Below are 17,268 nucleotides of genomic sequence, written 5' to 3'. Positions count from 1 at the left end.
GTATGCAGAGGAGGGATGATGTACATTTTGGATCCAAATATTGTACTTTTACTCCACTATACATTTGAAAAGTATTATAAATGATACTTTAACAACTTTAGCCCTATTTTATATCTAGGCTATTTGAAAATAGCCGATCTGCAAGCTCACGACACGTCGCATTGCGATGCGTTGTGAGCTTGTAGATATGCTATTTTCAAACATTTTGTACTTTCACTTTTGGTACTTTAAGTACATTTTGATGCCAACACTTTCATACTTTCATTTCATTTTGAATTCCGGACTTTTACTTGTAACAGAGTATTTCTACATTGCAGTATTGAAACCTTTTACTTACAGTAAGTAGAACATGTGAGTACTTTTTCCACCACTGCAGGTGAGAGAGGACATGCAGGTGGCTGGAGCGACCGGCCCCAGATGGGAATTACCCGAAAGAAGGACCCAGATAGCCTGCATTTACATTTCGTTTCACTCCATTATTCAGTCTAAAAGCCCTTCCATTTACAGTCGTTTCTGGAATGGGCGTTGCCAAAGAGGCAGTCTTCTGCGATTGGTTCACCGCCTGACCAATCACAACAGTAGCAAAGCAGATGACGTAGTTGTTATTGGTGTTATGTCGCTGACTAACCTAACCTTTTGCTACTTGCTAACCAAAGAAACAGGCAGTAGTATAGCAGTGCTACGAACTAATCAAACACAACAAAACATGGCTGCTACTGATGTTTCATAGCGAGATCGATACGAATGCATGTTACCGCGGCAGGCGACGCGATATTTATGTTTGGGAATGTACGGTGCGGCGCTGGGTTATTTGGAATCGCACATGAGTTCTGGGAAAACCCCACGCACGCTGCTCACAAGCCCCGACGTCACCGAGTTGAAGCGACGCTGATTTGCCCGTTTGGAATTTAAACCGAGAAACCCTCTCCACTGAGAGTCACCAGACTCCTTAAATACATGCATGTTTTAATGTGGCTAGCGATTCAGGGTCTGGAACCAGGCTAGGACCCAGATATTGTCACGCAAATACCATTTTCTGGGAGCCAGAGACTGAGCTGGAGGGCTGTGGTGAGTCAGAGATGAGAGTATTGAATCCTGCATAGTGCATGAAGACAAAAGGGGAGAGATGGGAAGAGAGACAGAAAGTAAATAAATGATCAGTGGCAGGATAGGATAGGATATGATAACACATTATTAATCCCCCAGGGGGTGGCATATGTGAGATAGGGAGTGAGTGAAGGCACAGTTCGATGAAAGAATAACAATAACAAAACAAGTACGGTTGACCAAGGCATTTTCGTTTTCGCCAAGGGAGGCAGTGTGTGCTGTGAATGCATGGGATTTTATCTGAATGCGGGTACAGTATGTGTGTGAGCATGTACTGTAGTAGTGTAGGGAACAAGCCGTGTGTGTGTGTGTGTGTGTGTGTGTGTGTGTGTGTGTGTGTGTGTGTGTGTGTGTGCGTGCGTGCGTGCGTGCGTGCGTGCGTGCCGTGTGCGTGTGCGTGTGTGTGTGTGTGTGTGTGAGAGAGAGAGAGATAGAGAGCCCGAGGCTACACCCGCTGTGACCAGTTAGAAATGGAATCATGCAGCTTGTAGGAGACAGAATGGCAGTCCCTGGAAGAGGAGAGAGAGAGAGAGAGAGAGAGAGAGAGAGAGAGAGAGAGAGAGAGAGAGAGAGAACTGTACGGCAAACAGCACAGACTATAATCCTGTTCACAGCACATATTTATAATACATGCGTGGCAGGGCAGCAATTTTCCTGCGCAAACCAATCATAACATGACATACCAATGTGTTGCATGATCAGAGCGCTTTTAATTACGGCTGCTCAAGCTTACAAAAGCCATCTCTAATCTCAGTTTTGAGCATGAGACAGGAGAGGGAGAGAAGAACAGATGGTGCCCATGCCAGCAGGTGGTATGCTGTACATGTTTGACCAATGAGTTCTTCTCTCGTGGTGAAAACTTTGACAACCGTACGGGCATTAAAAACTTGTTGCACCGCAACATCTGCGAAGCATATCACGCGCATTTGTGCTTGATCACAGGTGGACTTAACCATCGATAATTGCAGAATAAATCAACCAATTATCACGACGAGCCTCCACAAGCACAAGTGAGCGACAGGTGCGTGCCATTCCAAAATCAGCTCACAGCTTCAGTTGGCTTGGATTATTTTGTGTACAAAGGATATTGTGCGCTCTAACTACGTAGACAAAAGTTACTTACTTACTTACTTAGGCCCATCGCTCCCAGTGGAGCATAGGCCAACTACGACTCTTCTCCATCCAACACGGCTTTAGTTAGGCTACAAATATTTCAAAATCTTTCAAAAGAAGAAAATCTACAAGCTCACATCTACAAGCTTGAATTGTATCGCATTTATCACATTTATCGGTTAAGACTTAAGACGTTTCTGCTTAAAGGAGAATTTGGGCCAGAAGTCAATCTTATACCTCTAAGGGCGGATTCACACTAGAGCTGGGATCGGGCCCATTTTTTCTGTCCGTTCCGAACCCGTGTCCGACAGTTTTTTGTCCGACCCGAATCGACGTCCGAGCATTAATCATTAAAATGCGTCCCACCCGTGCCGAGGCCCGAACCTTGTGTTTCCAACGCTTTTTCGCCTCCTTTTTTTTTCTTTGAGGAAGCCACTGATTTACACTCACTAGCTACTTGTTCTAATGTGCAGTGCATGCAGCGTGCCTGCTTGTTACCCTTAATGTGAATATTAAGCCACACTGTGGCTTGTGTTTAAATAGTAGGCTATGTCGATTATTAAATAATACAAATAATAACGTGCGCTGCGCTGGACGTCTGACTGCAAGTTTCTGCGCCTGGAAAATAGCAGGTCTAAAAGCTCACAACGCGTCGCGGATTCCTTCTGTTCTCCCAAAAGGAGTGGCAATTTCTCCCTTTCTGTCATACTTCTGAATTCTGGGCAAATTATTTCAATTTTTGGGAAGAATTCCTCCCTAACGTTTGTGTATTTTTTACATTGCGTTAGGACGTGTAAGGATATCCACATGTTACTGCTTGAAGAAATACAGAGCGTAAAGCCTCTATTCCCTCTCATACTCTGTCATCCTTTCTCCGCTGTCATAAACACAGTTGTGTAAACGGTTGTTACTGTCATCCATGGATTCTGCCTCCCCTCCTCCCCCTCTCAGAAAGTTTCCTGTTCTGGGAAGACAACGTTTGATTCAGTGCACAGCCAGGAGATTGCGGCCCGGTTGCACCATCTCTAGAGAAATACGACCGTCACCAACTGAGATAAATGTTGGCGCTAAAAGTCTAAGTACCTTCCTCTTTTCTTTATTTACTTTGTCAACATTCAGTCAAACCAATTCCCTGAGGAAAGGAGAAGGAGAGAAAAAAAGAATGTCAAACTTGCTCTCTGGGGATGAAATTCTTTATTATAGTCTGTAGCATGAATAAAACCAAAATCCAAAGCCAAATAAAAACTTCAGAGACACTTTGTTTATTTGTTTTAACATCAATTTATTTTATTTCTGAAACTTGTTAACATTATCTGTTTGCATAATGATCTGCTACATTGGATAAATAAATAAAAACAAGCTAAAATACTCATACATTCTACAATATAACCAAATATAAATAGTTAAAGTGGAAGGGACACGCCCAAAACAGCTACATCAGGCTAATCTAATTAGCTAATATTTTTTGATGATGAGTAAACCTACCTTTGATCACCCAATCAAATTAATTTATTGCAGTTATTGTACTGAAAGTAGTACTTTCTGTACAGTAACTGCAATACATTCATTTGATGTCACAAATTGATGTCCATGTACAGTATATGCAGATGGAACAAAATGGGGTAATATGAAAAATAATCTGAAATTGATCAGGTTTAATAGCCATTACCAATGAACATGAATAGGCTACAGAATGCCTCTACATCTGCAAGCTAGAGGCTATAGACCATATTCACACTGCGGCCATTTTGCTATTAAAGGGACAGTTCACCACTGAAATGACTTTTTTTCTATCGATTAGTCACCTCAAAAAGACTTGAATTCATGGATGGATTTTTCATGGATTTTTTTTTTCTTTTCGTTTTTGTAGCATTCCTAAGCCAATAATGATGAGAATAAAGACCCCAATGAGACACAAAGACGCCGGCGCCGGAGAATGTGCTCGCTCCTTCTGGAACTATCCCTAAGGCTTTTGATTGACAGATAGGCTAGCTGACCGAGAGGAGTACAGTAATAGATTCCATATAGTTTCATAGTTTGACAGCACAATCCTCAGTGTATTTTGGATTTGTGTCCATTTGTGTTTTCAGATATTTAACCACTTGAGCCGTCATTACCTAATCTGTACTTAGTCTGCTCTTTTTCCCCTCTACCCCAAACCTCTTTGCCGAAAATAGCCGATCTACAAGCTCACAACGCCTCGCAGCGCGAGGCGTTGTGAGCTTGTAGATCTGCTATTTTTGGCTACAGTTCTCAGAATATGGACACTAGGGTTCAAGTTGTTAATATAAAAAGGATTGGAAGATTTGGAGGACCCCCTAGTAACTCTAAGGACCCCCTAGGGGTCCCGGACCCCCTGTTGAAGACCCCTGGTAAACACATGTGGGTGAAATAAAAAAAACACTGAAGACTAACCTTGAAATGATTTGTGAGAAGCTGCTCTCTGTGGCCAGCTACAGACCTAAAGGCACAAAAACGAGGCAGACACAGCACAATGCATTCCAGATGGAAGTCGAGTGGTTTGAAGTCGAGTGCGAGTCGTGTGGTGTTGTGTGGTTGCGTCCAACTTGCTCACGACTCGCACTAGACTTCAAACCACTCGACTTCCATCCGCAATGCATTGTGCTGTCTCTGCCCCCCGCCTCCCCCACACAACTCTCACTCAACTTGTGCGTTCCAGTCTGAGTGCAGCCTGAGAGAGCTTTAAAGGTAAACAATGCCCAATCTTTGCTCCAATTAGAGGTGGCGTCGGCTTGGTCTGCTGGGTGTATGTATCCAGGGGTGTCACAAGGGGTGGAAAAGTGGGACTGAGTTACTAGGGCCCAAGGTGGAGGGGCCTTCATTAGTTTATATACTTTAGCTATTTTTGAAAAGTCCTGAAAATGTGTGCAAATCTTTGAATATGCATTTTTTAAGTGAACATTTGTAACTCAAATTCTGCTTCTGGGGAGTCCCTGGAAATAAATATTTTGAGATGGGAGGTCCGTGGCCAAATACACTGAGATAGAAACATAGGTCTTTCAAAAAACCTTAGAAGGATTTGAAATATTCAAAGAATTTTCACGATTAAAAAAAAAAAATAGCAGATCTACAAGCCCGTATATCCGCTTGTATATCAGCTATTTTTCAATAGTTAAAGCAGAAAATAATGTGTTCCCAGTCTAAATGCGGTTAAACCACCTCCCCCTATGAAGAACATTCATGGGGGGCCCGCAGTGAATCCTTGTACCCAGGGCCCAGAATTTGGTGCGACACCCCTGTGTGTATCCAGAGTTTTCAGCACCACACTCAGTGGAACGGTGGGGAATTCAAATAGGCCTGGGATACTCTCCCCAGGCTGTCCTCAGACAAGACGTCAAAACGTTGACAAAGTAATATGGTAAAATGAACTTACGAAATCCATGTTTTCCAGCACAAACTCCAATGTTTAGACGCTGCGGTCTATGACTTTTGCTGTGCTGTTACTGTTAATGGATCCCAGTGGGCTCACTCATCTCCCAGTGGCAGACAAAAGACTCTTTCTAACAGCTCTTATGGTGGGCGGATGGTCGTTACAAGACTTAAATTAATGAACACTGCATTACAACCCTTCAAATGACCAACCAGCGCAGTATTAGGCATTTAATGCATTTCTCCTGTGTGTCTGGGTGTGGGAGGTGGGTGATCGAGGGCCTGATGGGCAACCATGCTGAGATAAAGTAGTACCATACCTCACGCTGAGATATTTCCGATTAGAAGTAGGCACATTATTTAAGCTTTCACTTCCTCGTTATCTTGTGTTTGGCTATTAAAACAGTCTACAGTACATGAGTACTTTTTTTTTTTGTCAAATAGGTTTTATTGCCAACAGATTATCAACAACAGGATGTATCAATTATAAGATTAACAATTTTCTGTTTTAGCATATATAAGAAAGAAAGAAAAGGAAAGAGCTGAAAACAACAAGAAATAAAATACAATATGGCATCAAAACAACCCCTTCATACCCTCCCACCCCTACTGCTCAGTGACGAAACGCATAATAGAGAATCAGAATGAATTGTTCAATGGACATGCATTAGAATAAACAGTCTGTTTACAATAACATCATCCTTCTACTCAGGTAACGGACAAGGGGCAGCCAGATCTTATCAAATTGTGCCTGTCTGTCTTTAAGTGAATATCGTATTCTCTCAAGGTGAAGTGTACTAGTCATTTCATTAAGCCAGTGTTTAAATGCAGGTGCTTCCTCTTTTTAACAATGAGTTAAAATCAGCTTCTTTGCTGTAATCAGACCATATGAAAGGAGATGTCGTTGTGAACTTGTCAAGTTGGAAATGGGGTCTGATGTGCCTAAGATAATTAGTATTGGGTCAGGGTCAATTTGGGTGTCCAGAATATCAGAGAGCGCCTCAAAAATCTTAATCCAATATCTCTGTATTTGAGGACATAGTGCGAAGCTGTGTAATAAGTTTGCTTCCGGTGCCTTGCATTTGTCACAGTTTGGGGAGATATCTGGGAATATCTTGTGCAATTTGGATTTGGAATAATGAAGCCTATGTATAGTTTGAAATTGAATAAGGCAGTGTCTAGAGTTAATCGAGCAATAGTTAACTTCTTCTAAGCCATCATCCCAGAGCGTCTCCGATATCGGGGTCCCCAACTCATTTTCCCATGCTAATTTAATAGCTGAGGTAGTAGGAAGGCCGATAGCCTGTAAAGACTCATAGAAGTATGATATGTTCATATCTTGTCCTATATTCCGAGAAAGGAACTTGTCTAATTGTGAAGGTGATGCTGTTTCGAAAGTACGGTTAAAAGTACGTACAAAGTCTCTAACCTGAAGAAACATATAATGATGACTCCTGGGGAGTCCAAATTTTTCCTGCAACTGTGCAAATGAGGCAAATGTATCTTCCTCTATATAAAGATCTCCAACTGTGCGTATCCCCAAGTCCTTCCATCGTGAAAACCTATTGTCTAATTGGTACGGTGGGAATAAGGGATTATCAGTTATAGGAAGTGAAAAGAATAATGAATTATGTCCGAAATAAGATTTAATTTGTTTCCAGATTTTAATCACGTTATGTATAACCGGACTGCCCTTATAAATAGACTTATCCAAAGTCTTCGGGGATAAAAGTATCGACCCCAAACAATATGGATGGCATCTTTCCCGTTCCCACTGTAACCAGCGGGGGGGTTCAGCTGGGTTATTTAACCAGGTCAAAATTGCCCCAAAATTAGAGGACCAGTAATATAACCTGAAGTCAGGTAGGGCAAGTCCCCCAACCTGTTTAGGTTTACAGAGATGGGGCTTTTTAATCCTATGTCTTTTGTAGTCCCAAATGAAAGGGAGAATAATAGAGTCTAGGCGTTTGAAAAAGGACTTGGGTAAGAACACTGGGAGGCATCGAAAAAGGTACAATATTTGAGGAAGAAACATCATTTTAATTGTGTTAGTTCTACCAATTAGCGAAAGGGGGAGTGATTTCCAGAACTCAATGTTGTTCTTCAACTTAGCCATCAGAGGAGGATAATTGGCTTGGAAGAGAGAAGGGAAGTCTTTAGTACATGAGTACTTTTATTCCAGCATGTGAAATTCCCCACTCCACAACACACAGTGTGTGCGTGTGTGCGTGCGTGCGTGCGTGTGTGTGCGTGCATGCGTTTGTTCGTTCGTTCGTGTGTGTGTGCCTGTCCGCAGATAATCTCGGAAACTACTGGGCAATCAGCGTTTCTTGTGCACGATGACAGCAGGCCAAGGAACTCAGTTGTTGAATATTATATTATAAAAAAGCTCTTGTATCAATCAAGTAGTGCGATAGTTCCCACACAAGCCATAGCATTAGCAGGAGCTTTCCGCTGCGTCTGAAATAAAACTAGGATCAGTAAACAACACCACCGTCATGCACAGTTCAGTTCAATCAGACACCTTTCATCAGGATTAACAATTTAAAGGAGGCATCCTGACCAAAACACATATAGGGTTAAATCTGCCTTTTATCATACCCCTTCATACCTGCTTTAGTCGATTTTTTTGCCCCTGTTGCTAGATTTCAGCGGCCCCTGTTGCTAGATTTCGCGAGTCCTCTCATAACTAACACGGTGGATTGTCATCCCGCTAGTGCGGTTATTTCTTTAGCTTCAAAGTTAGTATTTTTTTATTGGATTGTGTTTACACAACATCCTGAGACCAACCAAACCGCTGTTTTGACCTCACAGGCACCCTTACTTGTCAAACAGACTAGAAGATCTTCTGCACCTCCCCTCCCTTTCTAGGCTCTCCTATCTCTGCTCTGGTGCAGAGCAGAAGCCGTTTGACAAGTAAGGGTGCCTGTGAGGTCAAAACAGCGGTTTGGTTGGTCTCAGGACGTTGTGTAAACACAATCCAATAAAAAAAGAAAATACTAACTTTGAAGCTAAAGAAATATTTGCACCAGGGGGATGACAATCCATCGTGTTAGTTATGAGAGGGCCCAAATCTAGCAACAGGGGCAGACGAAATCTAGCAACAGCTATGAAGAAAATCGACTAAAGCAGGTATGAAGGGGTATTATAAAAGGCAGATTTAACCCTATACTGTATGTGTTTTGGTCAGGATGCCTCCTTTAATGCAATGATATTGCATTCAGAGACATGCCATGCTGCAGGGGGGTGCAGATATGTTGTGACCGACTCTTTGGAGTTGGAACATTTTCCAACCAAAGACAACCTATCTCTCCGAATGCAAAATTGTAATGGTATACCTATTTTATCCAATCATGAGAGAGAGATAAGAACCGAAAAACATTTTCAGCCAATCAGGAAATGGTAACCATCTATCAGATTCAATGTCATAGTGTTCCAGTTCCAATTTTGTTCTATAAAGGTAATAATGCTGGCCATAAAGTTTGAGATTTTGTGCGTATGCTTTGTGGGTTTGTGAGTACATGAGCTGCCACAAGCAACAACACAAAAACTAAAACAGTAAAGCCATTCTTAAAATGTATTTTAGTCAGAAACACTCACGTCAAAGTAGATTTAAGCATTTATTGCATAAATGGAATACAGTTAATCTTGACGTTAAAACTAGGGCTCCGTGTTAGGAGATGTTCCCTGAATTTTATTCGAGCAGCTTGCTATGTAAAATCAGGGAAAAGCGAAACCCTCATAGGGATACAATAGTAGTACATTAGCAGTACATTGACATATTAGCTTGAATCAGCAGACTATGCCAGACTCTGATCAAAAGGTGGAGGCTGGGGTGGGGGAGGTAGCTAAGCAGCAGCAGATCCGAAGCTTTGGATGAAGGGCGAGCAGCTATAGTGAATGCAAGCCATATTTAAAGGAGCCTCCCTTACTGAACGAGAGCTCTGATTGGATTAGAGTGATGTAATGATTAGCAGATCTGAGAATGAGTTATAGGAAAGGATCTGACTGACAGATGATTACAGCTGAGGCGGGAGAGACTCACGTGTCCTGCATAAACTAATGCTGAAGCTTCATAAACAAACACCAGTTTGATATTCCCTGCGAAAAAAAGAAGAAAAAAATGTATAATAGATACGTTTTTTTTTTTTTAAATACTCCATTAATACAGTCAACTCCATGGTGCTGACAGAAGTGCCTAAATGGCTACACATGATATTACTGCATGTACAGGCCTCATAGAGCTACAGTAACGTAAAGCAGTGGTTCTCAACCTTATCATATTTTAACTGGGTGGATGAGCACTAAGAGTTGAGGCATTACATTTTGTATGACACGGTTCTATTGTGAAAATAGCAGATCTACATGCTCACAACGCCTTGCAAAACACGAGGCGTCGTGAGCATGTAGATCGGCTATTTTCACAATTTCTTCATCTAATATTTGACAATGTTTAATTTTTCATTTCAGAGGTATTAAAACGTGCTTAAATTGTCACTTTAGAAATGTGCTATACACTTAAACGTTACGTTGGTCTGTTTACTGTCGACTGAGAAAACAGTGTTGCATATTAAGTTAATCATCTGGGGACCCCCCAAAATAATTTGGGGACCCCCCTGGGGGTCCCGACCCACAGGTTGAGAACCACAGCTGTAAAGAGAAGACAGACAGGCCTCCTAAAAGGCCAGTGACTTCTATAGTACTAGCAACTCTGGGATCTTACATTCAGAGTCTCTCTTCCCTCCTCGCTCTGTGCCTGAACCCTGAGGTATAGAGGAAATTGTGTTAACGCCTCTGGCCATGAATGATTCAACAACTCACTCTTACTCAGGTTTCGGAGTTTGTGTTACAAACATTTGCCCCATTTGCCTCGAAGGACGGGTTGTCTCGTGTGTTTAGCCCATTGACTACACGGTTTGCCTACTGATGATCATTTTTTAAAGTTTGAATTCCAAGGAATTATGCCACTGACTGGAACCCGTTGATTTCAGTACAGTATGAAAATAGACTGGTGTTTTGCTACTTCATAACCATGAGTACCCAGTATCTTGGGTTTTTGATATAGTATGTAAATAGTGTTGCGATGTTTGCGAACAATTCATTGGTTCTTTTGGGCGAACAAAATTAACTAAATCACTATCCTGAAAAGAGCCATCCACTTCTCAGTCAGTTGACCTCTCAGCTATAGTTGCAAGCTGTTGATGGGTTGATAGAGATGGTTCCTCTTTCCCCATTAGACATAGACATGAAATACTATAGCCATTATAGGGCAGTCTCTGTTCAACAGTGTGACAACATCACGTCACACGTTTCAGAATAGTCACATTTTCCTTCAACGAGATTTTCCAAATAAGAAGAGTCCAGGTTGTGCAAAAAGATCATGCACATTAAGAATAGTGCGGCATGAGGTTACTTACAGTACATGGTCTCTACCAGTTTTGGACAAGCTAGTTATTCTTGTGAATGCAAGCACTTGGAATGTAGGAATTGCCAACATTAATTCCATTGTGAACATTTCTAGTACCTTTCTAGCAGATCTACAAGCTCACAACGCCTCGCAACACAGGCGTTGTGAGCATGTAGATCTGCTATTTTCACAATTTCTGCCTCTAACATTTGACAATTTGGTCAATGTTTGACCAGAGGTCTTAAAAGTCCTTCATTTTTCACTTTAGAAATGTGCAGATACCATATACACTTATACTGTATGTTGGTCTGTTTACTGTTGTGTTGAGTGAGAAAACATTAAGCTAATTTTAATGACGCCCCCAAAATAATTTGGGGACCCCCCTGGGTGTCCCGACCCACAGGTTGAGAACCCCTGCTGTAATGGGGCTTTTAAGCCGTGACATCATTTTGTAGGCAGAGGAGAACTCTGCCCCCAGAGCATTTTCTGTCCCTCGCTATTTCAACAGATCCGAGACAAAAATAACGACTAAAGTATAATTCTAACACTTTCCTTTCAACAACAAAGAGAAGAAAAAATTGTAAATAGTAAAAATAGTAAAAAGATTCACAGAAACTGGGGGCAGAAATTCTCCTCTGCCTACAAAATGATGTCATACTTAACAGCCCCTGAGCTGTCCATGGTGCTGAACCAGGCGGCAATCATTCACCGCTGGAAATGAGGTAAGGCCAATGCGGAAGTACTGACCACACTGTAGTTCTCATTAATGGCTTAAAAGGTGCTTCTCCTCCTTCTGCTTGCAGAAGACTTTTCATGTCATTAAACTCAAAGGTTGGTTTTATGACCTTAGTAAACACTCGTAAATATGCTTTCAGTCACTATACAGTAGTCAACCTAACTCTTAGGAGACGTGTTTGCTTACAGTAAATGGGTGTCCTGTGTCGTGCTCAGGGACACTTTGGCACTTGCCACTCCATGGCCACTGTGTGTGTGTGTGTGTGTGTGTGTGTGTGTGTGTGTGTGTGTGTGTGTGTGTGTGTGTGTGTGTGTGTGTGTGTGTGTGTGTGTGTGTGTGTGTGTGTAGATAAGCGACCGTCAGGTCGCATGTATACAGGTCACATGTATACACAATAAAGTTGTCTGCAAAAAACAACCTCATGGTGGCGCTAGAAGAGGGGCATGTGAGAAATCAGGAGTGGAGGTTGTGGTTTGCCAGCCAAGGAGTGTGTGTGCAAAGTTTGGCATGGATATAGGGGCAACGGTGCCATGTACTATAATATATACACAATAATGTTGTGTGCAAAAAGCAACCTCCTGGTGGCGCTAGAAGAGGGGCATGTGAGAAATCTGGGGCAGAGGTTGTGGTTTGCGAGCCAAGGAGTGTGTGGGCAAAGTTTGGCATGGATAGGGGCAACAGTGCCGGAGATAAGAGTAGGGCCAAAAGTGTGACGTGACGTGACGGACAGACAGACAGAGTGACTGACGGAGGGACAGACATCATAGTAACTTAGCAATAAATCATATCAGGTATGCGCTTGACTCTGGAAGTAGGATGCCATGCAGAGTCCCCAGGCACTTATTTGGAGTTAAACATTCCGTCCTGTTTTTTTTTAATGAAAGCTGGCGAATAGACAATGTTTTGATGCTCATATGGTCCTTTAACGTGGTGAGCAACTGGATATAATGTTTCATTATCAGCCAACATCACACCCATGGCATTGACTCATCTGCACTGCTTCACCTTTATCATCCTCAATATGGTCCATGTATTGCATTGCATAGTAGCTGTATCTGACTATGAGTTATGAGCAGTCCCTTGCCTCTTACAGATAATATAATCCCCCGCACGGCCCATCCAGGCATGGAGATTAATCTGTCAATCCTCCTTATATTACAGTTTTCCCCGACCACTTTGATACTAATTTTTAGAGTTTAAGTAATTTTTCAAAGTGTTGGATAAAATCTTCACGACGTATAATCAAAAGTTCAATATTTAACTCTACACTTTTTTCAATTGCTTCAATACAATGAACAAAGAAACCAAAGATCATCCATTCACTGAAACAATCCGTTTATTCTTTACACAATATACCATCAAGAAAACTGCAGGAGTTGGGTGATCCCACATCCTACCTATACCAAACCATCTATTATTACATTCCTTTAAGAGCCGCGCCCACATAGGCATAGGCACAGTGCAGTAACGGCACGACATGTCCACCTCAGACCCCTCTGCGCATGTCCCTCAGACCCCTCTGCGCGCGTGTACACAGAGAGAGAGAGAGAGAGAGAGAGAGGGGGGGGCGGGCAAGCGAGAGAGAGAGAAAAGTGGAGCTGAGCGGAGCAGTGTATCGAATTACAACAGAGGGAGGTTGGCTAGGACTGATCACGTGGCACACGGAGTTCCTAACCGGAAGTGCGTCCGGCGGTCAAATATGTCCGACCGGAAACGTGCGCTGCGCCACAATAGTTCCGCCACAATAGTTCCGCCACAATAGTTCCCCCCCCCCCCCCAATTTTTTTTTTTTTTTTTTTTTTTTTTAACAAACTCACTCGTTGATTCACTCGTACAACAAAATGTGTTTTACTTGGAAAAGAAATGCTTCTCAGGTCAAATATCGATGTGCGATTAATTGTGATTAATTAATCACAGAGCCTGTAATTAATTAGATAAAAAAAATTAATCGCAGCCATATATATATATATATATATATATATATATATTAGCAATGTATTCAAAATGTATTTAAAGCCTTTATACACTATGATCAGACAAGACTAGTAAGGGCATAAAAATGGCAGAATAGCCAGAAAACATATTTCGGTAGATCTCTTATCTCTGTCTGTCTGGCTCTCTTTTATATGGTGTTCCGTGTCCAGGCCAGTCTGTGATGTCATCTCCAAATTTGGGCATTGTAGTGATGTCAGTCAGTGGTGTCAGTCATCTCCAAATTGGGGTCACTTTTTTCATCATGTCAGACAGACATTATTTGGGCATAGTTTCAGCATGCGGCTGTTACCATGGTTTTATCCGTCTGTGGTCTGTCTGTCTGTGTCCCTTTCATGCCCATACATTACAGTAGGATATGGAGATCTATATATATATAAATATATAAATATATATATAGACTGTATATACAGTATATATTTTTTTCCTTTTTTTGCGTCATTCTACCCCCGCTGGGCCAGAAAAATATATTCCCAGGTAGAGGCAGCACTGTTCATCAAATGCCTCCTTTGGATTTATTCCAGGAAGCATGAAAGAGGGAGCTTACACTGACCAGTAGCACGTAAATGGCTCCAGCGCGGAAATTATTTATGTCATCTCCCTCCTTCTGGCGGTGCTATGCTTTTCTGGCATCTCTACTGGAGGGGGAGTGGTTCGGCCACCGTGTTGTTATACTGTATGTATACACTCTGGATTGGACAATGGAGAGCAGAGTGTGAGGGCTGCTTACACAGTAGCACCACATTACCGTCACCATAAAAGGCAAACATCAGCTTGCATCAAAGGGTCACAAAGTATGGGGGTGGAAAAACAGGTGTAGAGAAAGAAGCATTTAAGAACAGGCAAAAGACAAGAGAAACAAAGCTTGGAGATTATAAAGTCTTTATGTCTGTGTCTTTTCAAAGCAATGCACTAAGGTTGCCTTTGTGACCCACAGTATTTCCCTCATGTAAACAGATTTCTGATGTTTTACACTTAGATGTTATAGTGTGCTACCCATTTCGTAGTTGCCACTACAGTAAGTGTCTTGCACTGAAATACGTCAGCTAACTAAACTAAGCAAATCGAGTTGAGGCAGAGACCATGAGGAGATGAAAGAGGCATATTTACATTTTTGGTTAGCTTCGGATTGCTTTTTGCTTGTTGAAGAAGGGGTAGCCTACTCCGTATATTACAGATGGTTTCTGCAGCGACTTTGTTAAACAGCAAGACAACACATTTTCACCTCCTGAATCAAAAGGATGCCTCAGACAAGTACACAGACAGTCCCCTGTTGGGACATATTACAGACTCGACTCGGCAACATAAACCAAACTAATTCATAACACCAAGATACCACAGGAATGTGACTGCACAATAGCAGAGCAGAAAACAAACCAAAAATTTAGTTAATAGTGTCTGTTACTCTATGGAATCCTGGAATCCAGCGATGTTTAGAGGCAGAACATAATGTTCTGCCTCTAAATTCTGTATCTTGAATCATACATCATACATTCAACATTCATTCCGACTGCCACAGCTGCAGGACAGCCTTGTTGTTTTCAAGTGGATATTTGGAGCCACAATGGCAAAGGACCGGCTGTTCTTTTCAAGAATGTCCCTCTGCGGGAAGGGTTTTTACCTAATGGCCTCTCTTGTCAGTGAATTATGCCACATTCTGACTTCAACATATTGTGCGAGGCTTGTGTACATAACCCCTGCTGATGGCCTAATGGATGAGGCCCGGGGATGCCGTCTCTCTCCAAGGGCTGATGGTAATACCTCGTCAGAGTCTGACATTTGACGAAGGCAGCAGGTGGGGTGGAATAGAGATAACGGACGTTTGTTTTTTTCTCTACCACATGAATCATAACGTCATATTTGGCGAAAATAGATGAACATTTGACAAAAATAGCCCATCTAGTCATTTTTTATAAATATATTTGGTGTAGAGGGTAAAAATGACCAAGTACAGAACTGGGGATTTAAAGACCCAGTGAAATGGCAAGTGTCAAGTGATACCTAATGTTTTGTTTGTAGCCATCATTAGAAAGGCAGAGATACACGACCAGGCTGCCTCTTGTGCAGCATGATTGTTACCAAGTTGCTTATTATTCTAACCCATAATGTTTACAGATACATATTCTATTGTGCTCATTACATTTACAATGAGTAATAGCCTACATAGTTTGGACGTCAATGAATGACGTTTTGAATGACATTCAAAACGGAGTAGCTCTATAATTACAATCAGCTGTGTTTGGATGAATGTGCAGCAATGGAAATCAAACAGGTGAATGTAATCAAAGGTTCATTTATATTCAAAAAGTCTGTCTATGTCATCATGCAGCATGTTTCCGTCCACAGGAATGGGCTATTTAGGAACCTTTGATATAAAAATACACAAAAAAAAAATATTTTCTATTTTCTTGGCATCTAGTGTTAGGAATGCCCATATGATTACCATGGATAAGCTTTAAAAGTGTGAACAATGTATCTTTCATTTCACTAGGTCCTACTGAAATGGCTTTTTCGGTCATTTTATTTTTGAAGTATCAGTCTGAAACATGGTGCCTAGTGTTATTGTTTGCAGCCTGCACTGCCCTGCAGGCGCAGCCGGGGCTTATTATTTGCTTATTATTCTCACCTATAATGTTTTCAGATACATATATTAGTGTACTGATTAAGTTTACAATGAGTAATACACAGTCTGGATGTCATCTTGAATGAGATTCAAAACAGAGTAGCTCTGTTATTAAAATCAGCTGGAGGATCGAGGAATGTGCAGCAATGGGAATTAAAAAGGTGAATGTAATCATGGTTCATGTACATTAAGTAGAGTCTATCCATGTCATCACACAGCATGTTTTCATTCACAGAAAGTAATTAAGATTGGCTTTTTATGGACTTTTGATATAAAAATACACAAAAATGGTTTATGTTCTTCTTTTTTTGGCAGGTATGCCCATATGATGACCACGGATATGCTCTAAAAGTGTGAAAAACCTATTTTAAATGTCACTTTCATTTCATTTTCTTCATTCTTTAAGTGGTTAGATGCCTGATGTCTCACAAACCAACGCATCTGGTCCCCTGCCCTGTCCCTTGCCCCATCATAGATTGGCTTTCAATGTACCTTTTCAAAGAAAAAAAAATGGACACTTCTGGGTTGCAAAATAGGAAACGGGGAAGTTTAAAATTGAGCAGTGCATATTTCCTTTTTTATATGCAGACGCTGTGCTGCTTCTGGCTCCTTACTTCAGTGACAAATCCAGAGGGGATGTGGAAACACATCGGCAGCATGCGAGAATCTCAATGCTTGTGCAGTTTGTAATAAACCTCTCTGTGTGGTGAATGTGCTCTTCAAGACCTAAAAACGCGTCATCCTGAGTGTTAGTGGCTTAATTTAAGTGTTTCAAAGCTAATTCTCCTTTTGTTCTTTTGGAGGAATGCGATTGAAACTGTATCAAAATGCTGTTGCTAGGAGACACCAGTCTTGGTCCGGAGATGGGGAGCAGGGGAAGTAAAGTGATGAGTTCTGGCA

Source organism: Nannobrachium achirus (assembly GCF_963921795.1).
Source record: "Nannobrachium achirus genome assembly, chromosome: 23".
In the NCBI taxonomy this organism is placed as follows: Eukaryota; Metazoa; Chordata; class Actinopteri; order Myctophiformes; family Myctophidae; genus Nannobrachium; species Nannobrachium achirus.
The sequence above is the reverse complement of the archived record's forward strand: the minus strand, read 5'-3'. Positions refer to the sequence as shown.